General features: G+C 44.1%; 1 protein-coding gene and 1 long non-coding RNA gene across 2 annotated transcripts in view; one reads left to right on the forward strand and one right to left on the reverse strand.

Annotated features, from left to right (window-relative positions):
- The window catches only part of disp3 (dispatched RND transporter family member 3), a 608183-nt gene extending 585011 nt beyond the window's left edge, over positions 1-23172 (reverse strand). The window contains exons 1-2 of the mRNA XM_085966861.1: positions 23085-23172; positions 22493-22539 (exon numbers count right to left, since the gene is read on the reverse strand). The gene's annotated coding sequence lies outside the window, so the exon portion shown is untranslated. The remainder of the gene's footprint in view (positions 1-22492; positions 22540-23084) is intronic.
- LOC147100523 (uncharacterized) lies at positions 22443-25060 on the forward strand. The gene is made up of 3 exons (XR_015073519.1): positions 22443-22569; positions 22667-23239; positions 24523-25060. It is a non-coding gene; the product is annotated as an uncharacterized LOC147100523 (long non-coding RNA).
- The last annotated feature ends 2536 nt before the right edge of the window (positions 25061-27596 follow it).

Below are 27596 nucleotides of genomic sequence, written 5' to 3' on the forward strand. Positions count from 1 at the left end.
CAAACTCCCGCCATGATGTTTTTCAATAGAAGACTAAGATGCCGGCTGGATTTGATCAAGCCAAACATCAGAAGGGACGTATAGAACCGGCAATTTCAAGGCATGAATGAAAGGCCAACTAGAACCTTCCAGATAGGTCAACACGTTTTGGCCCAGGACTACCGTACCGAGAAATGGCAGCCTGGAACTATTTGCACACGACTAGGACCGCTGATGTATACCGTGAACATTGGAGAAAGCATAATAAGGCACCATGCTGACCAGATCAGAGTGTCATCCGAAAAGGGACAACCTACACCACCACTCTATACGCCTAATGATGAAGCAGAGATACCCATAGTATCTACCTCCGATCCGGTGATACTGGAACCAGATGAACCCGACACTGGCATTCAAGCTGAATCGACCTTGCCAAAAGAACCTATTACACCACCGAGGCGTTATCCGGACCGAGTCAGGAAGCCTCCAGAGAGACTGACTTATAATTGATTAACTGCAGCAAATGTGTAGATTATTGTTCTTGTACACATGTTAATAACAATTACTTAAAATGTTATGTACTGGTTGTCTAAAAGGGGAGGAATTGTGGTGTATGTGCCTTTAAGAGCCCATGTACTGTAATGCCGGTAGTGGCCACTCGGGCTATATAAGCCTGTATCTTTTAGTTCACCTCCAGACTTTGTCCAGTAGCACCTGTTAAACCAACTCCTGCATTCCGTGTCTCCATTAACACACGGATACAACAACGCAGTGTTATCATTCCGCCACCTCTGAGGGAACCTATACTGCAACAACTTCATACAGGCTACAGTGCGATGGTTCGGATGAAGGAAATGGCAAGAAGCTACTTCTGGTGGCCAGGTCTCGATGGAAATATTGAGGAGAAAGCCAAAACATGTTCCCCATGTCAAAGGGTCCGGAATGTTCCACAGCTGGCAACCCTACACCCCTGGGATTGGCCTGCAGAAGTGTGGCAGCGAGTATATGTGGACTTCGCCGGTCCTTTCGAAGAGGTGTTTATGGTGGTTGTGGATGCTCGTAGCAAGTGGCTGGCGGTCGCTGTGATGAGGTCTACCACGGCAGAGAAAACAATTGAGAAACTTGGTGAGATGTTCAGCCGTTATGGCTCACCGGAACAACTCGTAAGTGACAACGGTCCACAATTTGTATCACAGGAGTTTGCAACCTTCCTGCATGTGAATGGTGTCCAACACATCAGGTCTGCGCCCTATCATCCCTCTACTAACGGCCTGGCAGAAAGGTTCGTGCAAACTTTGAAGCACGCCTTGAAGGCATCGCAAGGTCAGGGCTCAATCCACCAATGTCTGAACAGCTTCCTGTTGCCCTACAGGAACGAGCCGCATGCCACAACCAAAACTTCCCCCGCTTCGCTCATGATGAAGAGGCAGTTGCGGACAAGTTTTGACTTACGCAAACCTCCAAGGGCAGAACAGGTTGTCCATTGTCAACAAGCTCAAGTTGAAAGGAGCCAAGGAGAGACGGTTTCACCCTGGAGAGCACGTCCTAGCTCGAAACTACAACACTGGACCGAAATGGGTTCCTGCTACGGTGATCGCGCAGACGGGCCCGGTGTCTTACACGGTTGAGACTGCTGAGGACGTCGTCTGGAGAAGACACACTGATCAACTGTTGCTAGGAGCAGAGACAGCCACAGAGGCTCCAATGGCTGGTTGGCCTGAACTGTTTCCGGATGATACCGCAAACGAGCATCCTTTGCCACAGTCTCCAACACAGGAAGTCAAAGAGACTGTTCCACCTGTGCAAACTCCTGACTTTCGACTGACATAGGCACCTCCTCTATCTAGGCCTGTGTCAATGCCTACTGCTGTGGAAGCCAGCGATGACCGCCGGTATCCTGTCAGAGAGCGGCAGCCTCCAAGACGCTTGGGTCTGTAGGCTTAGTGACTTACCCACAAGACTGGGGCAGAATAAACCCCAGGGTAAAGTCAGGGTTTGAGGCAGTCCTACCTCTACCCTTGGTTAGTTGAGTGCATTGAAAGTAACTTACCCGTTGAGGAATAATGTGGATCTTTCATTTAAGAGGGGAGGAATAGGTTATGTATTGTGTGTTCTCCTCCCACCTGTGGTGGCGCTGTCACAGCAGGTAAATGGTTGGGTGTTCTCTTGGTTAAGTTTAGCTCTTTGTTCGGAACTCTCCAGAACTTTCCTTTCCTTCCTGAATAAAGCACTTCATGTTTGAATCTCTGGGTTCTGAGTTCTAACTGTGTCTAGGTAGAAAGGTACCGACACAATAGTCCTTACTATTATTCAGAGGCTGTTCAGGGTTAACCAGGTAGTGTGCACCTGGAGGCAGCATAGGCCAGACTGGATAGCGGTGGCAGGGGAATCTGGTTGGTTTTCATGTTGGTAGCCCAGAAATTACTAGAGATATACGGAATTTAATTTGCAACTTAATTTGAACTCACAAACCTCTGATTTTCTGGTCCACTACTGCAAGTGCGATACTACCATGCATCCCATCTAACAACCATAACGTGATTGGATGTACTGGTACTTTGCATGTACCAGACAGCCCAATGAGGATGTGGGAAACTACACCAGGAATGTGGGCCCATTTACTGCAGCAGCTAACGCACAGCAACAGCTAGGTTTAATAAACTCTTGGGGGTAGCCTACAGCTCCCAAAGTGGGAACAGGACACAGTTTGGGGGGGGGAGCGGTGGGGGTCTTCCAATCTTGGCTTTCCTTTGCCATCTTCAGCACTATACTTAGGAAGCCAATTTAAGCCCTGCTTAAAATATTCTGCCTTTTCTTAGCGTATTGATTGAGTTCACAGTAGCAGCATTAATGGTTTGACATTTTCAGTGGATCAAAAAGAGCCAAGTGAGTGCATAGCCATAATTAAATAACAGAAATTAAAAGGTAAAACGTCAGATCGAACCCGTTTTAACCTCAGCTTACAGCCATTACAAGCTGGTAGATATACACTGACCTACGACCTTGGAGTTTAGGACTGATATGAAAGTAAGCTCACTCTCTGGTTCTCATACATTCTGCCTCAGCCTCAATCTCAAGAGCTCACTCCAATTAAATCAGATCCCACAACAGGAAAAAGAAGAACAGTGACTTCCTAATAACATGATATTTATTATTTCATATTCCCAGTGCTCGTGGTTTTTCTTAATGGAGTAATTCAATGACCCCATGCTCCCAGAGAGGAGCCGTGCTCCAATGGATGTCAAATATTCACTGATAGTCTATTGTCAAAAGACCAAACAGCCTGTTAAATAGTAGAGACAAGACATTCTCCTGAAGGCGACCAGGGGAGAACATGTAGAGCAAGTCAGCTTCCATCATTCTCATGCAACTCCGAGCAGAGGGTTAATAGGTTTCTTGGGCCATCCTGTCCACCAGGATCTCCCTTGTGGTCCTAGAAGCGTGGTGCGGGATGGGACACACCTTGGCTGAAGGCAGTGCTGCAGGTCCTGCATTTTCACCAGCATGTCAGAGTCATAACGGCACAGGAGGAGGCTATTCGGCCCATCGAGTCTGTGCTGGCTCTCTGTAGAGCAATCCAGTCAGTCCCATTCCCCTGCTCTATCCCTGTAGCCCTGCAAGTTTATTTCCCTCAAGTGCCTATCCAGTCTGCCCTTGAAAATATTGTGTGTCTCCGCTTCCACCACTGCCATCGGCAGTGAGTTCCAGGTCCTCACCACTCGCTGCATAAAAAAGTTTCCCCTCACTTCCCCCCTGTATCTCTTGCCCAAAACCTCAAATCTGTGTCCCCTAGTCCTTGTACCATCAACTAGTGGGAACAGCCTTTCCCCATCTAGCCTATCCAAACCCATCATAATCTTGTACACCTCTATCAAATCACCCCTCAACCTCTTTTGCTCTAATGAAAACAAATCCAGCTTCTCCAACCTGTCCTTGTAGCCAAGATCCCCCATCCCCGGAACCATTCTGGTGAATCTCCTCTGCACCCTCTCAAGGGCCTTCACATCCTTCCTAAAGTGTGGTGACCAGAACTGGACGCAATACTCCAGTTGTGGCCTAACCAGTGCTTTAAAAGGTTCAACATAGCTTCTCTACTTTTGGGCTCAATACCTCTATTATGAAGCCCAAGATCCCATATGCTTTGAATCGCAAGATGTCCTGCCACCTTCAGGGACCTATGCACATTAACTCCCAGGTCCCTCTGTCCCTGCACACTCTTTAAAACTGTGCCATTAAGTGTATATTGCCTCTCCCTGTTCCTTCTGCCAAAATGCATCACCTCACACTTCTCTATTAAATTCCATCCGCCACTTGTCTGCCCATTCTGCTAGCCTTTCTATGTCCTGCTGCAGTCAATTGGTATCATCACGGTTTGCCTCACCCCCAAGTTTGGTGCCGTTGGCAAATTTAGAAATTCTACTTTGTAGTCCAATATCCAGGTAATTTATACATATGGATTGTGCTTTTGAGTTATGATGTTTTCTGATAACTTTGTTAAGAAAGAAACCCTTTCAAAATCTTCTGTATTGTCAGGTCCTATCTGCAAAAAACAATTTGATGCATGGGTTTCAAATTTTAGAACAATATAAAGTAAATCAACAAGAGGAATGAAACACTTTTCATATATTGCTGTATTATTTGAATAAACATTTGTTTTAAAAACTGGGGGTCACTGATGCTACTCCAGCTTAAAGATTCTAACTCCTTTATTTTGAACAAACACTTCCTTCCTTCAAGAATTTTCTCCTCTGCCCCTCCTTGCTGGGGTATAGTTCCACAGGTCCCCTCCGGTTCTTCATCTAATGGCACTTCATGCATGAACCAGGGATAGAGTTTGTTATATGGAGATACTAGAGAAGCTGGGATTCTTCCCCTTAGAGCGGAGAAGGTTTTGAGAGCGGAGAAGGTTTTGATAGTTTCTCCTTATTTACTCTATTTCCACTGCCAGGTGGGTCAGTAACCAAAGGACACAGATTTAAGTAATTGGCAGAAGAACCAGCGGGCAGACGAGAATCTTTTTTCTTTTTAGGCAGCGAGTTATGATCTGGAATTCACTGCCTGAAAGGGTGTTGGAACAGATTCAATCGTAACTTTCTGAAGAGAATTGGATAAATACTTGAAAAGGAAAACATTGCAGGGCTATGGGGAAAGAGCAGGGGGAGTGGGACTAATTGGAGAGCTCTTTCAAGGAGCTGGCACAGGCATGATGGGCCGAATGGCTCCCTTCTGCCTGTCTGATTCTACAATTCTAACCTAGACAGAAAGGGTTAGCAGGCTATTCGGCAACGGGAGCACCACAGATGGGCCTTACCCGATATGCGCTCACGTGCATCCAGACAGGTAGTGATCAGCAGCAGGAACCCTGACCTAGTTCTCCCTTCCATACCCAAGGAGTGCCAAAGCCAATGGTTAACGTATCTAATTCAGCAAAGACCAAGAATAAAACCTGTAATCTTCTTGATGTGTGGGGCTCAAATGACTCATGGAAATGATTTAAAAATGCAAGTCTATTACAAGCAAAGACAGGTTCCATGTGTTCTGCACTTTTAAATGATTTCTATAAAAATTGTTTAAAAAAAGATAAATCCAGTGTTTTCCCCTCTTCTTCCCACCTCTGGTGAAGGAATGGACGCCCGCTGGATCCCACAAGCACCAGCTGGTATCTCGGCCCATTTCCATCCTTTATGTCTGGGGTCTAGACAGTGAATGTAGGAAAGCCATTGGGCACGTAGAGTATCAAAGATAAGTCCAATCTGGTTTACACCCGAGTGCCCACATATGCACGTCCCAGCTGGGTCACCTAGAGCAATGGAGCAAGAGGACTGTGGCCGATTTAAAGGAAGAGTTTGAAAATAAGTAATTCTGCGAAAGTAAAAAAAAATCAGAGGGACTGCAAGTTCACGGCACGGCTGTCAATTAAAATTTTCCATTCATAGAATGGTTACAGCACAGAAGGAAGTCATTCGGCCCGTCCCAGCTCTCTGCAAGAGCACTTCAGCTAGTCCCACTCCCTTGCCCGTTCCCCGTAGTCCTGCAAAAAATTTTTCCTTCAGGTACTTATCCAACTCCCTTTTGAAAGCCACGATTGAGTCTGCCTCCACCACCCTCTCAGGCAGTGCATTACAGGTCCTAACCACTCGCTGTGTAAATTTTTTTTCCCTCATTAGGATGGTTACAGCACAGGAGGCCATTCGGCCAGTCGAGCCCGTGCCAGCGCGGACCTGAGCGGCAGCGAGGAGGGGGTACCTCCGACAATTTCAACACAACAAAAAACAAGGAGTGATGTCACAGGACAGCGGGTAGGTGATTGGTGGGCGAGTATTAGCGTTTTTTTTCTCTCTAAGCTAGGACAGTGGCTTAAACTAGGAGTGGGAAACTATAATGTTCTTTATTCAATTTATTATAACTAGTTAAGCTAATTAATATAACTATAAACAAACAAAGTCATTGAATAAAGAGTTTAACTAATAAAATAAAATAAGGTAGCGCAGGTTGTGTGACTGGACTGCAGTTTGTGGACAGCGAGACTGTCCCGAGTGAACACATCGCAATAGATGTCTCAGTCTCTAATCTCTCCGGCTCAGAGCTTTCTCAACCTGCCCTGCCACCTTCAACAATTTGTGCATATATACCCCCCCCCCAAAAGTGTCTCTGTTAATGCACCCCATTTAGAATTGTACCATTTACTTTATATTGCCTCTCATTCTTCCTACCAAAATGAATCACTTCGTACTTTTTTTGTGTTAAATTTCATCTGCCACGTGTCTGCCCATTCCACCAGCCTGTCTATGTCCTCTTGAAGTCTATCACTATCCTCCTCACTGTTCATCTGCAAATTTTGAAATTGTGCCCTGTACACCCAAGTCAAATTCATTAATATACATCAAGAAAAGCAGTGGTCCTAGTACCAACCCCTGGGGAACACCACTGTATACGTTCCTCCAGTCCGAAAAACAGCCGTTGACCACTACTCTCTTTCCTGTCACTTAGCCAATTTCATATCCATGCTGCCACTGTCCCTTTTATTCCATGGGCTTCAACTTTGCTGGCAAGCCTATTATGTGGCACTTTATCAAACGCCTTTTGGAAATCCATGTACACATCAAACCTCTCTTTACCTCATCAAAAAATCTCAATCAAGTTAGTTAAAAACACAATTTGCCTTTAAACAAATCCTTGCTGGCTTTCCTTAATTAATCCACACTTGTCCAAGTGATTGTTAATTTTGTCCCCGATTATCGTTTCTAAAAGTTTCCCCACCAGAGGTTAAACTGACTGGTCTGTAGTTGCTGGATTTATCCTTGCACTGTTTTTTGAACAAGGGTGTAATGGCCAGTAACTCCACGATTTCCACTTTTACTTCCCTCAGCATCCTAGGATGCATCCCATCTGGTCCTGGTGACTTATCGACTTCAAGTACAGCCAGCCTTTCTAGTACCTCCTCTATCAATTTTTAGCCCATCCAGTATCTCAACTAGCTCCTCTTTCACTGTGACTTTGGCAGCATCTTCCTTGGTGAAGACAGAGGCAAAGTACTCATTTAGTACCTCAGCAATGCCCTCTGCCTCCATGCGTAGATTTCCTTTTTGGTCCCTAATCGGCTCCACCCCTCTTATTACGGGTTTACTATTTATATCCCTATAGAAGACTTTTGGATTCCCTTTTATGTTAGCTGCCATTCTATTCTCATATTCTCGCTTTGCCCCTTTCCTTTTTCACTTCCCCTCTGAACTGTCTATATTCAGCCTGGTTCTCACTGGTATTCTCAACCCGACATCAGTCATACACCCCCTTTTTCTGCTTCATCTTACTCTCTATCTCTTTCCTCAACCAGGGAGCTCTGGCTTTGGTTGCCTTACCTTTCCCCCCTCGTGCGAATGTACCTCGACTGTACCCGAACCATCTCCTTATTAAAAAGGAAGCCCATTGTTCGATTACATTACACCGTATTAGACCAAAACATCCCATTTTAAAGTACTGTTGGCATCCACTCTGCCGACGTCAATGCAAAACATTGCTCACGTTGAATTAATGATCCTTTTACACAAACGCGACATGACCAATGCATTTCCCGAGCAGCTTCGATGATGTACAATCTCGGAATAGCTTCATCGATTCTAAAAACCGATAGCCATTCCACCCAGGAACCAAAATGGGCCTGTTGCATTATTAATGGAGCGGGCGTTTAACATCTTTAATAGTAGCTGCATTAGGTGTATTTACCAGAGAATAAATCATATGCAGCTGCCAACAGGAACAAGTACCTTTCAGTCCGCTTGACAAATAAACTCCCTCTCAACTAGCGAGACAGGTTGCATTTTTCCACGTTTGCAGCACTTCATATTTTCAGAGCCAGGCTGGTTAAGCTGGTTTGCTGCATGTCAGGCAAAGTGAGGGGCTAGGCACCAGTGAATGGCTGTGCCTTTACAGAGATGTTAATAGTCATTAGCTGATTTATCATATTGCAATTTACAGTATACATTACTGGAAGATAAATTCAACATTTCACTCGCTGCATTAAGGGCTTTATACATTCTGGAGGACTTGCACTTAACAGGATATTAACATGTCAGTTTTGTGCTTGATTTACTGGTATCATTTTTGTGGTCGTAATATAGAGATCCTGTCCAAGAAGCCTAAAGGATTACTCTAAACATATTGCTACAATTTGTACCCTCCTATTCCCAGTTTAGGTCTATTGCTTTTTGAGTGTTAGATTAACTCCAGACAGACATTCTCCATCCAGCGTCAGAGAGAGTAAATGGATCAAATACCCCCTTAACCAATCTCTCTCTCTTACAAATGGCAGTCTTCACATGGATATCAGGGAGACACTGGCTTGAGGGAAAGGGAAAAATTCTATTTGTCGCAGTAAGAGGTATGTGGCAGTCCAATCATCAGAAACTGCAGGAGAGGAGGACAGATGAATTGCATGAGAAACATTTTCCATAGCTAGTTTCCTTGATACTACAGAAATACAAAATGAACAAACTTGCACTTTTGTCTCACCTCAAGAGATTCCAAAGCACTTCCCAATCCATGAATGAGCTTTGAAGTGTCCGAAAGCAAGTGCAATCAATGACCAGTTACTCTGCATTCGGTGGTGCTGGTTGAGTAAGGATGTTGACCACATCAGAAGACCTGCCTGCTCTTCTTGAGCAGTCATCCAGAGCCTCGGTTTACTGTCTCATACTACTGCTACAAATTGTTTTTATATAGCGCCTTTAATGTAGTAAAACGTCCCAAGCTTCACAGAAGCATCATCAACAAACAAAATCTGACACCGAGCCACACAAGATGACCAAAAGCTTGGTCAATGTACTGCATTGGTGAGTCAGCCTAGATTGCGTGTTCAAGTCCTGGAGTGGGCTTCAACCCACAGCCGTTCGTAAGAGGCAAGAGTGCTACCACTGAGCCAAGCCGACAACATCGTAACTACTACAGCTTGGACGATGGTTTCTCTTCAATTTATTGGAAGCCTAAGTAAAAAAAAAAAGAGCAGCTCCCAGAGAATAAAAGGTGAGACTTCCTCCAAAAAGGGGTGTTCCTAGAACAAAATTATTAAATTCTTTACAGAAAGCAATTTTTTTTTTTTTATAAATTAGTTTATGGGATGCAGGCGTCGCTGGCAAGGCCAGCATTTATTGCCCATCCCTAATTGCCCTCGAGAAGGTGGTGGTGAGCCGCCTTCTTGAACCACTGCAGTCCGTGTGGTGAAGGTACTCCCACAGTGCTGTTAGGGAGGGAGTTCCAGGATTTTGACACAGCGACAATGAAGGATCGGCGACATACTTCTAAGTGGTGTGCGACTTGGAGGTGGTGGTGTTCCCATACGCCTGCTGCCCTTGTCCTTCTAGGTGGAAGAGGTCGCAGGTTTGGGAGGTGCTGCCGATGAATCATAGAAAGTTACAGCACGGAAGGAGGCCATTTCGACCCATCGTGTCCACGCCGGCCAACAAAGAGCTATCCAGCCTAATCCCACTTCCCAGCTCTTGGTCTGTAGCCCTGCAGGTTACCGCATTCCAAGTGCACATCCAAGTACTTTTTAAATGTGGTTAGGGTTTCTGCCTCTATCACCCTTTCAGGCAGTGAGTTCCAGACCCCCTCAACCTTCTGGGTGAAGAAATTGCCCCTCAAATCCTTCCACCAATTACTTTAAATCTGTACCCCCTGGTTCTCGACCCCTCTGCTAAGCCTTGGCGAGTAGCTGCAGTGCATCTTGTAGATGGTACACACTACAGCCACGGTGCACCGGTGGTGGAGGGAGTGAATGTTTAAGGTGGTGGATGGGGTGCTAATCAAGTGGGCTGCTTTGTCCTGGATGGTGTCGAGCTTCTTGAGTGTTGTTGGAGCTACACTCATCCAGGCAAGTGGGGTAAAAAGTCCATTGGCAATCCCAGGAGGTCCTCCGGGAGAACCAGATGCACTTGGGGTGGGGGCGGGGGAAATGAGGGGAGATTCAATGCCGTTCACTATTGTTCACACATACGCTCAGAGGACTGTTATGTCAATTCTGGGGGGGGGGGGGGGGGTGGCTACGTAACAAAACACAAATGAACAGGTGCAGAGATCAGCAACATCGCAGACGCCCAAGCCCGGAATTCTTCAATATCTCTACATCAGCAGAGCACAGCAACCACAGGAGGAGGCGGCATCACATTTGTGAAATGCAAAATTAAACCCAGACAATGCACCTAGGGACCGGCTTTGTGAAACCGTGCTCCCCATGGAACCTGGCCATCGGGGGCACATAGAGTATTTGTAGAGAGCGCACTCGAAATTTCCCAATGAGAAAGCTCTGTATCGGGTGCCCCCCCTTTGCAAAATCTTCCCTTACAGGCAAACGTGAAAATTACTTCCATGTTAAGATCTGTGTTTGTAGCCTATGAAAGCACCTTGGGACTCAACTAAAACCAGAAATCAGGCATGATCACATACAACACAAGCCATGTACAATACACAGCTGAAAGACACAGATAAGGGCCAAAAGGCTAGAAATCCCAGACTTACAGGGTTGTACTATCTTTCTCAGTTTGGCCTTTAAATAAAGATAACACTGAAAATACTCTGAAATACAGCCTACGGTAGTTACATCATGAGCTGTGCAAAGTCAAGCCTCACTAAATACGTTTTCTTTCTATGCAGCCATGTACATATTCGGTGGAATTTACACATTCCGAAAGTGGCTGCACTGCTTCGATTCAGGAGCTGTCACTGACCATCTTGCTTACCTGTAACTAAGGGCCTCTTCAGTTATCCAGTGACAAAGTGGCATTAAAGTATACTGCCAGGAAAGGGCAGAGTGTTAACAGTCCTGCTTTCATGTTTGAAGGTGCTGGTGAGGTAAATGCCAATGACTTGGGGGTGATGGGTTAGAATCTCAGATTTTTAATTGATTGGCCAAGTTTGAACTTAATGGGGAAACTGGAGTCTTTTGAATCACCACATAATCCAAAAAGGTTAGAAAGGGAAATAGCTGTACACTTACCAAGGCCTTTCAGTCATCCTTCAATACCCTGTTTTAGAGCAGACGAAAGGCAGCCAGGGGAGTTCAATTTATTGTCGAGCTTCTCCCTCCCTCCCCAAAATATGGTATAATGGAAGTTCTATTCCAATAGCATCGTGAAAGGGGAGTGGATCGTGTGCAGCAGGTTTTACTCATTGGTCACTGAAGCTGAACTTTGTGATGTCACATGATGGGGAATAACACCAACAACATCTTCCATAGAATTTACAGCACAGAAACAGGCTATCCGGCCCAACTAGTCTATGGCGGTGTGTGCGCTCCACACGAGCCTCCTCCCGCCGCTCTTCACCAACCCCATCAGCGTAACCCTCTATTGCTTTCTCCCTCGTGTGTTTATCTAGCTTCCCCTTAAATGGATCTATGCTATTTGCCGAAACTGCTCCTTGTGGTAGTGAGTTGGGGTAGTGAGTTCCACATTCTAAACACTCGGTGAAGAAATTCTTCCTGAATTCCCTATTTGATTGATTAGTGACTATCTTCTATTTATGGCCCCTAGTTTTGGACTCCTTCACAAGTGGAAACATTTTCTCCAGGTTTACCCCATCAAACCCTTTCATAAATCAGGTGACCCCTCAGTCTTCTCATTTGTAGAGAAAAGAGCCTCATCCTGTTCAATCTTTCCTGATAGCTATTACCTCAGTTCTGGGATCATCCTTGTAAATCTTTTTTGCAGTTTCTCCAGTGCCTTTATATCCTTTTTATAATAGGGAGACCAGAACTGCGCACAGTACTCCAAGTGTGGTCTAAGCCATGGTTCAATACAAGTTTAACATAACTTCTGTTTTTCAATTCTATCTCTCTAGAAATGATCCCCAGTGCTTTGTTTGCTTAATGGCCTTATTAACCTGTGTCACTCTTTTTAGTGATTTGTGTATCTGACTTTGACATCCTAAAGTTCTTTACAGCAGGAAAATATAAAAAAGGAACAGACTAGACACACTGTCTGTTTCTGTATTGCCTTAACAGCAGTTCCCAAGCATAAAACAAGGAAAATAAGGCTGCGATTACACTGCAACTGCCTGGATGAGAGTCCAACTCTGAGGCCCCAAGAGGCAGCTTGCCACACAAAAAAAATACTAGCACAGCTTCACTCCTGACTGGTAAATCTTAAACGCATCAAGTGCACAGACAGGAGAATGCACACGCTCACAGCATTTAAATAAGCCCTACTTCAGTTTATAAAAGTATCCAGGAATCCAATAGGTCCCCAGAGCACTGTTCAAAGTAGGACTGACACCGCACTGGAGATGTATACTAGCGCGAGACCACCTCTAGAGGGTCACAACACCAAAGTGGCAGTATAACTGCGTCCCAAGGCTAGCTGGCAGACAAATGGTCATGCACAAGTCAGTGCAACCAGTTTCCTTTATGATATTTAGAAAGACTAGTAAAATGGTGCAAGGCATTTCCTGTGGTCAGTTGATGAAAATAAGGGTTTTCTTTAATATGCACAATGGCAAGAGTTTGGGAGAAAGTTCAGAAACTTATTCCATATAGTGAGCTGCAACTACACGGACAGTTCACACTGCACAATTGCATGGGTACTGTTGACAATTACAATAGTAAGTGATGACAAAAGCATGACTAATAGGAAGTAATACTTGTGGAAAGGAAATGCATGGCCTATGTGAGAGAATCTCTTAATTATTTGTTACCCAGTTCAACTTCTCCTAAGTAGCATCATCTCAACACATTTAAGCTAAGCACCCACTGAACAAAAGAACAGTAAACTATAGGGAAGTTGTTGGGAGATACTGAGCCAATTACAGTATCAACCATCACTCAAAATTAGAACCCTTTGAAGAATGAAAGGATTTACAGTTTGAAATATTTAAGAGCCGCATTTTTGTTAATACAAGAAATTAGTAAGAGATTCTGTAATGCCGACTGCAAAACAATTACAATATTAAAAATGCAAGAGCTATTTCCTGTACAAATTCTCTAAAAACAAAATTAAAGGTTCCTTGAAAATATTAAAAGAGGTATCTGTCTCAGAGCCGTATTGCTTCATTTTTGTTGATGAAAAAGAACATTTAAGTCATTTTTCATTACTTTCAACCAGTTACTAAAATGGCAGAAACTTGTGGTTTTGTTAGCGGCAATGAAGACGACACAGCCAAAATTGATGCACATTTAATAATGGTGCTTTAACACTTAAAACAGAAAACTAAGCCACGTAGCTTGTATAAATGTCACAAAGTTAGTTAATGCAGTTGGGGAGCATACAAAAAATGGCTCAGTGACCATTTAGTGACCAGGCCATGGATGTTCGCTCACCTGACCTACGTTGGCTCCCGGTCCAGCAACGCCTTGAATTTAAAATCATCCTTGTGTTCAAATTCCTCCATGGCCTTGCCCCTCCCTATTTCTGTAACCTCCTCAAGCCCTACACTCAATGTTCGATCTTATTTTTTTTTGGTGCGCAGCCCCTTTAAGGGGGTGCGTGGCCCATTCACAGTTTCGCAGAAACTTTACATTGAAAAAATCCAGTCCCAGGCTGCGCTGGACCAGCAGAGGAGGTGCATGCCGCACACCTTATAGGGAACGTTGCCCACAACCCTTTGAGAACTCTGCGTTCCTCTAATTCTGCCCTCTTGCAAATCCCCGATTTTCATCACTCCAGCATTGGCAACCGCGCCTTCAGTTGTCTCAGCCCAAAGCTCTGGAATTCCCTCCCTAAGCCTTTCTACCTCTCTCCCCTCCTTTAAGACATTCCTTAAAATCTAGCTCCATCACCAGTCCTAATATTTCCTTATGTGGTTCAATTTCAAATTTTGTCTGATAACACTTCTGTGAAGCATCTTGGAACATTTTCCAAGGCACTATAGTATCAGCCATGGAGCACGGAGTCAGTAGGTTGGGTGCTCAGGCCTCACTTCAGAGACTGGAGCACATAATCTAGGCTGACACTTAGTGCAATACTGAGGGAGTGCCACCCTATCGGAGGTGCCATCTTTCAGATGAGGCGCCCTCTCAGTTGGACATAAAATATTCCACGGCACCATTTTGAAGAGGAGCCGGGGAGTTCGCCCCGGTATCCAGACCAACATTTGTCCTTCAACCAAACAATCGCTAAAACAGATTATCTGGTCATTATCATATTGCTGTTTGTGGGAGCTGGCTGTGTGCAAACTGGCTGCTGTGTTTCCTACATTACAACAGTGACTAAATGTCAAAAGTACTTCATTGGCTGTAAAGGGCTTTGGGCTGTCGAGTTCGTGAAAGGTGCTATAGAAATGCAAGTTCTTTCTTTATAAATGCAAGTTGTTGTTGCTGTGTAATGGGGATTGTTTCGCTGTGGGAGGACAGCCCCCAAAGATGATATGGAGGCAACAGCGTATCAATTTTTCCAAAGAGAATGAATGTGAACAACTCACAAGAAGGTCGAGAAGCAATCGCACGATTTAAATAAAAGCAAAGGGAAGGCAGCAATACATGATTTTTCTGACAGAGAAATGTCAACAAGGTGGTAACTAGGTAGGAATGAAAATAATAATGTTATGCATGCCACGATGACAAAAGAGAATATACTAAAAGGGAAGAATTTTGATGGGCTGTTTAAAAGCAAAAACTGGCTTACAACCATAAGCCACAGTATGGAGGGGTGGTGGGCCAGTGGCAGCTGGAGGCACAGCTATACATGCCTAACCAAGCCAGCATGTCACCATGGCAACAGGCCCTTCCTGTGGAATCACACCACCAACCTTATAAGCTGTAACTACATTGTTCAGCCGTTGTTTTAAACATTTTCAAGCAGGAATGGACTTTAAAAAACATAACTAAAGCTTTGTACAAAAACTAACTGAAGTAACACCAGACTGTTGCTTGGGGTTGTCTAAAGAACGGCGACCAATAAATCCTGGGAACTTTGGCACGGGATGTCCTTCCTCATGTTACCTTTCAGTCAGGAAATGGACCCTACATGGAAGGACAGAGTAGCAGATTTATGTGGGAGGGTGGGCTGGAAGGCTTTTGATATTTATAGGGCTGTGAAGACCAAGTGATACGTGCCTCACTGCTCATATTTAGTGATCTGCATTATATGTTACATCAATATGCCCATATACAGGAAACTTTCGATTAACCGGCCCCTAAATAACCGGAAATGTCGGTTAACCGGCAAAATTCAGGAGTCGGTTTCAGCTAACTTTTATAACTTGCACAGCAACAAATTGAGGAAGGCAAGGGTTTGGCTGCAGCTGTTGCTAAGCTACAGAGACGCTTGCAACTTGTGGACGTTGTTCTGAAGCTGTTGCTAAGCAACAGGGTTTGTTGCTTCATACGGAGATCGAAGGTCCGTATCTTTCACTATAACGTTCGGTTATCCGGAATTGTTGCTGAACCGGCACCACGTCGGTCCCGTCCGTGCCGGATACCAGAAAGTTTCCTGTATACCAATTGCAGTCCCATTACATGCACAATACCCAAATGGGTGTGTGGTAATGTACTCGTTCTCTAATCTGCACAGCCAAAAGAGCACCACTCACCAGAGATCCAACCATCAGCTCCCTCACTCGAGTGAGACACCAGCACAGACAGAGACTAAAAAGATTGCACTGAAGTTGAGGAAATAGAACAGAGAAAGGCAGAGTAGTGATGGTGAAGGGATGGCGGAGCATTCCTGAGCTGCTTACTCTCCCTTCTCCATCATGAGGTACTCACCAATGGCTACTATATCCATGCTTTGGTACAGATCCTGCCCCCACCTCCCCGTACAATTCACTTTGGCACCGCTGTAGTGATGCTTCAAAATCTTACCCTTCGTTAAGATCATGGATTCCAAGTGTAACCTGAAGACAGCGTTTCACCATTCTGCTCCATAATTCCAAATGAAATTTTTGAACTTTCACAAAGTTACTTTGAAGTCGAAAAAAAGTCAGAAACGCTAAACGCAGATGAATACTTTTCTACTGGTATTATATTCCTTTTTTACTCATATCTACTTTTTCTACCAATACTAGCGAGGAAATAAAAGTCTGGCCCTTGTTGAGTAGTGCTGGCAAATAAATGTACAAAGCAGTGACTCAACTTGCACAGAAACACATGCCATCACTTGTGCGTGACGCCATTGTGATGAAAATGCCACACAGCTCTTCCAGCTCCCATTACCAGCAACCGTTTGCTAAAAGCTCCGTCATGAAGACAGTGTTCCTAGAACATCAGTTTGCTTTGTTTTCTATCTTAGTTGTTGCACTGGAGAAAATAAACTCAATTATAGAAAAAGGAATTCGGGCATATTGCACAAAGGTAAAGGCAACAAATTCTAAAGCAACAGGACTGTCTGAAAGGCAAACAACATAATTTGTTGAATTGACAGATGATGGAGTTGGGATGACTGCAAGATGTTGTGCAGAATAATGATATTTTCTTATGTTCCTTAAATATAGAGAAATAACATTTCTTGTACAACTTAATGACAACTGATGTTTGGAGAGCAATTTATATATGTACTAGGTTTTATGATCTATATTGACTTTTTTAAAAATCTGACAGTCCCTTGCAAGAAACTGGTGACTGAAGTGAAAGAGCTAAAGAAATTGGATAATTAATTGGCTAGATAATAGATAACAAAAAAAAAGTAGCAATCAATGGTAGCCGTTCTAATTGGTCTGCTATGACCACAGGGAGAGAGTAATGATTGATCTGGAAATGCTTGCTTTCATGATGTTCATAGGTGATCACTGTGAGCACACTGAAAGCAGAATGTTCAAGTTAGTGGACAATGCCAAGTTGTAGCCATTCAGATTGTTCCGAGGAAAGAGATTAAATTCGAAAAAGACCATAAACACAAGGTGCCATAAATACTGACCCATTGCTAAACAAAGATTATTTTGTCAAATAAGACATTAGGAAAAAGGTCTGGCTGTAATAGCTAACCAAACATCGAAGGCACCAGAGAGAGTTATAACAGAATGAAGGAAAACAATAACATGCAAGTTAAGGAATATTTTAAAAAGAACTTGCATTTTTATGGGGCCTTGTGTCCTCAGGATGTCTCGAAGTACGCCACGATCAATTAATTACTTTATAAATTGTAGTCATTGCAATGCAGACAGGGTCAATAGTCAACAGCCAATTGGAAGCATCGAGGTTCTGCATAAAGCAGAGGATGAACGGCCAGTTCTTTGGTGCTGCTGGTTGAGGGGAAATATGCTGGCCAGGACAGCTCTTCGAATTGTGTTGTGGGAACTTTTATATCCACCTGAGCAAGCAGATGGGACCTCTGTTTACAGTCTCATCAGAAGATGCCATCTCCAACAACACAGCACGCCATCATTTCTAGACTGAAGTGTTAACGGAGATTATGTGCTGAAGTCCTGGAGGGGAGCTGCAACCCACAATCTTCTGACTCAAAGCTGACAGTGCTACAAATTGAGCCAAACTGGAACCCTCATTTTACACTTAACTTACAGAACAAGTTTCACAGTATACATAAAATTACACAGGATTAGGCCATTCAGCCCAAGTGGTCCATGCCGGTGTTTATACTTCACAGTATATAACATGTACTGTATAGCATTTAAAACAGAGTTGGACAGAGAGAGTAGAAAGAGTTGAAAATAAAAATCAGCAGAGATCCTTAAAGAGTGCATTAAATGGCAGGGCAAGCTGGATTGCGATTCTTGTTTGTATCATATAGAAATACTTTCAGCTAAACATTGGTAGCATCAGTGGGAGAAATTAATGTAGAGATTTACTGTAATTAAGTTTAATTAGTATCAGTAGACATACAATCGTTAACCTGAGGTGCTTCAGCTGTGTCTAATTCAACGTCCTCACAGGGATATGCCAAGTCACAACATCCACCCAATTCCCCGATGATATCGCCAACACTCCAGTTATTTAAAGCAAAATAAAGATTAACTGAAACAAAAAAGGAGGATGTTATTGATAATTTCTTGTAATGGTTTGATTGTTAAGGGATGTTGCTGGTGGCATCCATTCTTCAAGTTTCACATTGCTCAACCCAAATATCTTTCACTCACTACAATTCCAAAACTACAGTTTTCAAAAGGTTTGTGTTGCCGCCAGCTTTAGAATATATTAAAGACATACATCATTTGAAAATTCACATAACATCACTGCTTGGCATTAATCCGTAAACACATTTTTATGACGCATGCTGGCTGCGAAAAGTCCATTACACAGTAAAAATATTTTTCCACAGGCCAGTGATTTTTGAAAGCTATCTAAATTAGTTCCTAATTTACATAATTAGTCTTGAGTTATAATTGTTATTTATTAGTGCTTCCTGTTTATTTGTGGAGCTATGTACTCCGGAGCATATCTTAAGGCTTATATGATAAATTCGCACTAAGAACTGTAATCTTATAAAATATTCAGCACCTATTGCAAAACAGGTTAATTGGCAAAAAAAATTTCCAGACACCAGTATTGTAAAAAAAAAAAAAAATTTCCATATTATTAATAAATGCAAAATGACATTCATATGTCAAGCCATCACTTGTCAAAATTAAATTGAAGATGTAGTATTTTGCAATACAATTTGGTACTAAATGGGTTCACTGTGGTGCGCGACTCCCGTTATGGTTATGGGATGGAAATGTTTTTCCTTCTTTGTATTGAAGTGACTTCCTTTTGAATGCGAATTAAACAAACACATACATTCACTGACTGAAACTTCACTATTCAAGATGGTTACTATTCAAACTAGGGACTCACTGCAGCCTCACCACTTTAGAGCTGTTTCAACAGCCCAGTCCTCCCCATGAGCAACTCTATACAAATCAACTGTCCAAGAATTGATTTTAAAAAAAGGGAAGTTGACAAGCTCAGTTACCAGACAACACTAATTACTGCAAATCCAGGGATTTCTATACACCAGGAATTTAGATTGCAAGCTCAAAATTTCAGACATATGCGTCTTCTTTTTTTTTTTAAAAAGACTCCACAAACAAGGCGTGTAAGATTTACAGTATAAAAATCTTGCTTGTTACAATCTTTATCACATTACTTGTGAATGATATAAACGAAATTTTCTGCTTTAATAGTCTTCATGAAAAGAATGTTTGTCAAACTTTTCTTTTGTTGTTTGGAGAGGGGGAAGAACTAGAAGTGTAATCACAATGATACGAACACACAAGCAATCTAAATGATGTCAAGAAAATAGCATTCCTTCAACTGTAACCCAACTATAATATTCCACAGCTACAGACTGCTCGACCTCTAAAACCCAGGTACAGTGTCTACACCCAGCTAGGTTAGGCAAGATTAAATTGTTAAATGTTACAGTCTGCCCTCTCCTTTCCTAAAGTAACTGATTTATGCCCCGATCCAATTCCTCAGTTGCCAGATACTTTCTAGTACCTCCCCAAAGTGGCTTTTTAAAAATCTTTTTCTCAGCAACGCCTGAAAAAAGGTGTACACTTCCATGGGCAGTACCACACCGAGTGGCCATTATTAGCGTGACCCTTGACAGTGGGGGTGGGCAGGCTATTTGACTGCAGGGTATTACAAGAGAGTTTAATCCTAACCTCACCTGGACATCCATACATGCATGCATTGAGCAAAGGGCACTGGATAACAAACAGCAGACACCCTGGCCTACTTTTCCCCCCTAACCCAAAGGTCAGTGACACCAATGGTAGCGTCTCTACCACTAGCCTCGGTAAGATCAGCAAAGACCAAGGCAGGAACTTTGGCACCTTTCTGGTCCATACGGCTGTTTCACACTCAACGTTGCATTTACCAAGTGCATCACCATGGGGTCCTCAACTGTTGTGCAACAGTTATAGGCTGTAATGTGTTTAGACCACTTTGCATTAAACAGTCTGATCAATCCTCAGGAGTCTCCACTTCCAAGATAGATTGCAGAATAAAAACAAGACGCACCATCCAGCATTTTATTCCGATTTAACAGCTACTGGTTTACAGCAGGTGTTTGGAGACTGAGACTCAGCACCAAGTCCTTTCCCCTTCGAAATATTCAGAAAGAATTATGAATAACATCTGGTTTCCTTCTACAAAAATTTAACTCTCCCCATAGCAGCTTGTCCCCGATATTCAATCTGTGGAAGGGATTGGAAATCGACATCCATTGATGCCATCATTAACCCAGGTTCATCTGTAATAAGCTAGTTTCATCCCTATTGTTGGGCTCAATAACGGTTTCACATCATTTCCCTGATTCACACCAACAGCTGATACACAAGTTTAAATCGAACAAAGGATTTAACAGGTTGATTTGAAACTGGTTAGGAGCACAACTGAACTGAATTTGCACCTTGATTAAGCAGTCACTCCCACACAACGATCACAGTTTAAATTGGAACTCTAATTGGCAATCATCACGCAACATTTCAGTATCACCCCCCCCCCCCCCCGAAGATCTCTGGAGAATACGAAGAGAAACAATCTGTGTCATGAATCCAGAGGCATAGTCACCTAAAAATGCAAGGGAAGGGGGCAAAAACATCACAGCAAATCCACAGACAAAAAAAGGGGAGGAACCAAATCCCCTTACCCCCCAGTACTTGTGCGCATCAGTAGATTTTAGCCAATGCCATCAGAAGGTGCAGTCACACTGCTCGACGGGTGACTGACCCATACAGATCAGAAGGTCTGGGGTTTGATTCCTAGTCTAGTGACCAAAGCTTTTTGGGGGGGGGGGTGCTGCAAATAGCTTCAGCACCCTTAGGGTTCCTACCTGGGTGACCCTCCTACTGGAAAATCCACAAATGTTGAGTGGGGATAGGATCAGGTTTAGCTGTGATGCCACTCATGGTTGAATAGATAGTCGACAACAATCGCTGTATTAGTTATACATGTGAAAAATGGCCACTTCAGGCTGCCACGGTCAGGGTCCCAGCAAGGTGGCAGTGTCTTCAGGAGAGGAAGGCAGAAAAGGGAAGGGGAGGAAAAACAAAAAAAACAACAACAAAAAAAATTGGAAAACACCCAACTGAAAACACATGAACAGATTCACAGGACCCTGGAAAGCTTCCTACAGCATCCACTTTAGGCACTGACTCAAACCCCTTGTGCAGATTTTGCCATATATTAAACTTGCAGACAGACGCTTTGGCCCCATAATTTAATCCAAGACACACTGTAGCTCAAGGCTTCAAGATAGTGCCCTCAGACATCAATCACTCAATGGAGGCAATTTGTTATAAATGGATGGGTACACGAGCTAAATCTTGAGTCCAGTAGCTTCTTTTAAGTTTTGCTTGAACATCTATACTTTTAACATTAATTTTACAATACATGACTTTACAACAATGTATTTGCAAGATTCCTCCCCCCCCCCCACTTTACCTTACCTAAAACAGAGAAATTAAATTGTGGAAAAAATTCAATATGAATTTAGCAAACTTAGTTAAACTATCAGCAAGAGGACAATAAAATCTCATCTCAGTTTCAAACCATTTGCTCCTATCCCGCCCAACATAGGCTATAGTTGCTCCCCTGGAATCCCTGAAACTTGCAGTCACACCTCCCCCCCAAAAGTACCTACAAGACACGAATAGTCAAAACCATTTAGAGGGAGCAGCCTACTGGTTTGCAAAAGAGCTAATTTGTGTGTATATATCAAAAAATGGGCAGATGGTGTTGCATACCTACAAATATTCAACTTCTACCAACAGTGGTATATTAAAACAAAACTGTGAAACACACATCTTCACAGAAACCCAGTAGCTTTTATTTTTAGATACCCAACATACACACAATCAGTGAGCACCAATAAATCTGTGACTGGTTAAGAACAGATATGCATTGTTTCAGAAAAAGCAATGCTGTTAATACATAACTTTGAGAAAGGGAGGAAAACAATATCAATCTTATATTAAGACATCAAGATTAAATATAGAAACAGTTGTCACCTCCATTGACTACATTCAGGATAGAAATCAGTTAACTCACAAGTAAAGCCTAATTCAAGGGTCACCCCCAATAAAAAGATAAACCTGTTTTCATGCACTCTCTGTTCACATATCTATATATTAAAATAATAATCTTACTTACCAATTTGAATAGATTTTCCTCGCAGGTGATGCAGCAGTGGGGACAGCCTTCAAATGAAAAAGATGATCAAATGACAAGTAAGCCAAAATTGAAAATAAACTGAGGTGTTTTCTACTTCTGCAAATGTTAAAAGTTAAATGAGATTTTTGTTTCCTCTTCTTTCGCAAACTAAAGAGGCTGGCGCTTCGGTGACAGCTGGAGCTGGGGGTTTGAAACGCGAGCCCGGGATACCAGCTCGGTTTTGGAACGCGAGCCCGGAGCAGGAGCTGGGGTTTGGAACGCGAGCCCGGAGCAGGAGCTAGGTTTGGAACGCGGAGCTGGGGTTTGGAACGCGAGCCCGGAGCAGGAGCTGGCTTTGGAACGCGAGCCCGGGATTCCAGCTCGGTTTTGGAACGCGAGCCCGGGAGTGTGAACTGTTGCAGACTGTGAGCCCGGGAGCTCGAGCTGCTATTCGTGCAGCCGGGAGCCCGATGCTCCTAATCTTAACCCAATCCTGGCACACGCACTGCTTTTTTTGTTTTGGTAGCAGCTCTCCGGCGCGCACCAATCGTGGCCAGAAAGGTAAACGCGCACATCAGAGGAGCCGGCCAACCTTTCTCCGCGCCGCCCGGCTTTCGTCCGCTTGCTGCGCGTTTAACTATTGCTGGTCGCCCTGCCTTGCAATGAGCGCCCGCGTTTCGCTGTAGGAGTGAAACAGTCTATTAGCTGGTGTGCAGTTCTGACGGGCGACCCCATGTATTTCACCAGGTTGGTGCGGTCTTGCTATTTATTACCCTTCTGGCAGCGCTTCCGTTTCTGCACAGTTTGGGCGTGAGGTGGTGAGAGGGCTGGAAAGATTTACAGTGTGTTGGAGTGGGTAAGGGACCAAGCTATTTAGAATAAAAGCAATATTACACTTTTAAAGAAGCAAGCAAATATATTCTGCACCTTAGGGATCTAGTGTAAATCAAGATTAATCCAGAAGACTAGGAATGTAGAGTGCACTAGCAGGGATTTTTTTTAGGCGTGAGGAAGATTGCAAAGCTATTGAAACATATTAGTAAATGAAATCATATAAACTCATTTTAAAAACCGGTTTACAATTGTCTTGCACAGAGCACCAAGAGGAACCCCCGTGGTGGAATTGTTTATTTTTAGGAGTTTAGATGCATGAACACTTGGCTCTTTAAAGCAAATGAGATTTCCCTTGGGTCGACAGAGTTCCTGAAGATCTTTTCCGGGACTGGAATGGGTTGGGTATTCCGCGGTGGACATCATTCTACCGGCGCAACACTGGTGGGGATTATTTTTTTCTTTTGCAAGTCATTTTTAATGGAATGTTCTAATGAGGAATTGTTCAGGCAGGTCCATTTATTCAGCTAAAGCACCACCACAGCAAGTGTTAATGCAAAACTTGTTTTTGAATAAATGAAAATAGTTTTAGTACCAATTTCCCGCAATTATATCAATCATTACATTATTGCACTCTCTCTGGTCACTAACCTGGTAAAATTCCTTGCAACACAATTTAAACAGTGACGATAGGAATATTGCAACTAGAGGGCAGAATGATATGTCCATTATGTTGTGCATTGCTGTAACTACCAACCAAAGCAAATGTCCCAAGGAGAAATACACCATTAGCGAAAAGGTTAATCTGACAAAAAAAAACTCAAACAAAGCAGCTTTGGAACATTTGTATGATTTGCTGACTTTTATTGTGCTTAATTCTGAAGAGTGTTTACAAGCCTGTTATTTTAACTGCCTTCAAGCCCTATGTCTGGCTCCTATTTTGAGAATCCTTCAAACTGGGATTAATCATTGAGTTTTGCAAGACAGTCTTGGCAATAATTTCACAATTTAGTATTGAAGATGATATGGATATTCCGCTCCTGACTTGATATGAACACAAAACAAAACTATCTTTTCAAATTCACTGTAAAAACAAGCGCTTTTTTTATTTGTTCATGGGATGTGGGCGTCGCTGGCAAGGCCAGCATTTATTTATTTATTTTTAAAATTACTATTTATTTATTTTTGCCCATCCCTAGCTGCCCTTGAGAAGGTGGTGGTGAGCCGCCGCCTTGAACCGCTGCAGTCCGTGTGGTGAAGGTACTCCCACAGTGCTGGTAGGGAGGGAGTTCCAGGATTTTGACCCAGCGACGATGAAGGATCGGCGATATACTAAGTCAGGATGGTGTGTGACTTGGAGGGGAACTCGGAGGTGGTGGTGTTCCCATGCGCCTGCTGCCCTTGTCCTTCTAGGTGGTAGAGGTCGCGGGGTTTGGGAGGTGCTGCCGAAGAAGCCTTGGCGAGTTGCTGCAGTGCATCTTGTAGATGGTCCACACTGCAGCCATGTTGCTTCAGTTTTGCAGAGTGAGTTGTAAGTGCGTTGCTACTGATATATGGAGACTGAATACAGCACTGGGGAGGTGAAGGAATAGTCCCAGTTATGATTGGGATATTTGTCATACTGCACTGATTTACAATAAACAAAGTTCAAAATCGCAGCGAGCAAATGCAATTATGTAACAGCGTCCGTGCACATTGTTATCCAATATGACTTTTCCCATGGTTCTGTTCGCAAGTGGTTAAAGTGGAATTTGTTAAGAGGTACTTCTGACCCCTTCCCATAGTAGGTTCCACTCCTGCAACATTTAACTCTGTCCTCAAAGTTTAACCCCACCCTTCCATACAGCCCAAGCCCTAAACTGGAAACCCGAAGCTTAATCCTCAACCAACAGTAAGGCATACCGGACCATCCCAGCCCACTTTAACCTCTGTAGGCCATAAAAGTTCACCAAGAAATCCTTCTTCTTAGGCAGTCCCTCAGAACCGAGGATGACTTGCTTCCACACTAAAAATGAGTTCTCAGGTGACTGATGAGTCCAATGCGGGACCTACAGACTCTGTCACAGGTGGGGCAGATGGTGGTTGAAGGGGCGGGCGGGTGGGTGGGGTGCTTGGGTTGACATGCACTCCTTGCGCTGCCTGCGCTTGGCTTCCGCTTGCTCCCGGCGAAGAGACTCGAGGTGTTCGGCGCCTTCCTGGATGCTTCTCCTCCACTTTGTGCGGTCTTGGGCCAGGGATTCCCAGGTGTCGGTGGGGATGTTGCACTTTTTCAAGGAGGCTTTGAGGGTGTCCTTGAAGCGTTTCCTCTGCCCACCTGGGGCTCTCTTGCCGTGTCGGAGCTCCGAGTAGAGCGCTTGTTTTGGGAGTCTCGTATCGGGCATGCGGACAATGCGGTCGGTCCATCGGATTTTTTTTCCCCCAAGAAATATTCACACGTGCACAAGGTTCCCATTAAGCTGCACGGCCTCGCACCAGTCTGGAGGTCCTGCGCAGGCCGCTCACCGGCTTTTACAGGGAGAAACTGCGCATGCGTGAAAATCTGAATGTGGCGCCCCAAAAAAAAGTTATAGGGAGCATTGCACATGGAGATCAGCTTGCACAGCAAAGCAGGAATGTGGAGAATATAAGTACTGCGGTTCAGACCGTAAAGATTCAAAAGCTCTGCACGTGCATTTCAGTTGGCACGGCTACGAAGAATAATCAGGCGAGCAGGAGCAACACAAGGTGGCAGGTCATAGGAACAGGAGTAGGCCATTCAGTCCCTCGAGCCTGTATCGCCATTCAATGACTAAAGTCAGTGAGGCTCAGTACTACACAGAGCAGAAAGTAAATGCCCACTGGCCCAGTTGCTAAGCGTTCCTGGTCATTAAAATTTTAATTATGCGCGCACGCACTCGCTATCCGTTTGATTGAATCAATTGTTTTGGTGGTGCTCTCTTGGCAGAAGTGAGTACTTCAGAAACTGATGCTTATTTTGTGGCACTGGGGGACCGGACCTGTTATGTATGTACCTTTAAGAGAGAACTGCTTTTATACTGTAGTACCGGCAGTGACCACACCTGTATATAAAGCCGTAGCAGGCTTCTGTACTTTCAGTTCCAGCATATCCTCTGTTCAGTAAACACCTGTTATTACCGTTCTCCTGCAATCCGTGTGTTATTGATACGCGGACACTACACTGGCGACGAGCAGGTTCGAATTCGCCTGCAGTACTGCATCACCTCATGGGGATCCATCCCTGAAAAGAAGCTTCTTGGAGGTCAAAGTCAGAGCAACGGGCGTCGACCGCGGGCAACCGCCCAGTGATCCATCGGAGTTCAGAGAATCGCAGGGGAGGCTGTGGAGAGCTGGGCTTGGCTCCCCAGTCAAGGTGTTCCAGCAAATCGTGCTGGTAGCAGGTAGTGCGCTGACCCAGACTGCGGCGGGCTTGAGCTCGATCGAGCGGCTCTGCAAGGGGGCCGTGCAGCGTCGTCGGGAAGGAAAAGAGAGAGAGAGGGTGGAGCACACAGGGTGCGGTCGGTGCTCAAGAGCCGGGCAGCGTTAGAGAAAATAAAATGAGGGGAAGGGAAAGAGACGCGCAGTGGACAGTGTCAAAGAAGAATAAAACTAAGGAACTTAACTAACAAAAAGACGCGCCGAAGCCGCGGGGCGCCACCATTACTATTTAGAACGCTAGGAGCAGCAAGGGGAAGAAGGAAAAGCGCGGGAGGCGCCATTTTAATCCATTGGGGAAGAAGGAAAAGCGCAGGAGGCGCCATTTTAAACCACCCAAGATGCCGAAGAGTGGCAGTATCACTGCTTTTGACAATGAAATAGAAGACTGGACCACGTATGTGGAAAGAATTGAAGTGTATTGCAAGGCAAATGAGGTGGCCGATGAAAAGAAGGCATCGGTATTATTGAATTTGATGGGCGCGAGAATGTACGGCCTATTGCGGAATTTAATTACCCCAGCTGAACCAATGGAGAAAAGCTTTGAAGAGATTGTCAATAGCTTACAGGAACATCTAAACCCTACACCGCTGCTGATAGCAGAAAGATTCAAGTTCCATAAAAGAAACCAGCACAAAGATGAGAGTAATGCTGACTATCTTACGGAACTATGCAAGTTATCGAAGCACTGCCAGTTCGGAGCAGGACTGGCAGACACCTTACGGGATAAGTTTGTCTGTGGGCTCCAGAGTGAAGGAACCCAGAAACGACTACTTTCGGAAAAGGACCTGACGCTAGAACAGGCTTTCAGCGTGGCAGTATCCTACGAAGCAGCAGCACG

Source organism: Somniosus microcephalus, chromosome 25 (genome assembly GCF_052327205.1).
Source record: "Somniosus microcephalus isolate GS21.2 chromosome 25, FLI_Smic_1.0, whole genome shotgun sequence".
Classification (NCBI taxonomy): domain Eukaryota; kingdom Metazoa; phylum Chordata; class Chondrichthyes; order Squaliformes; family Somniosidae; genus Somniosus; species Somniosus microcephalus.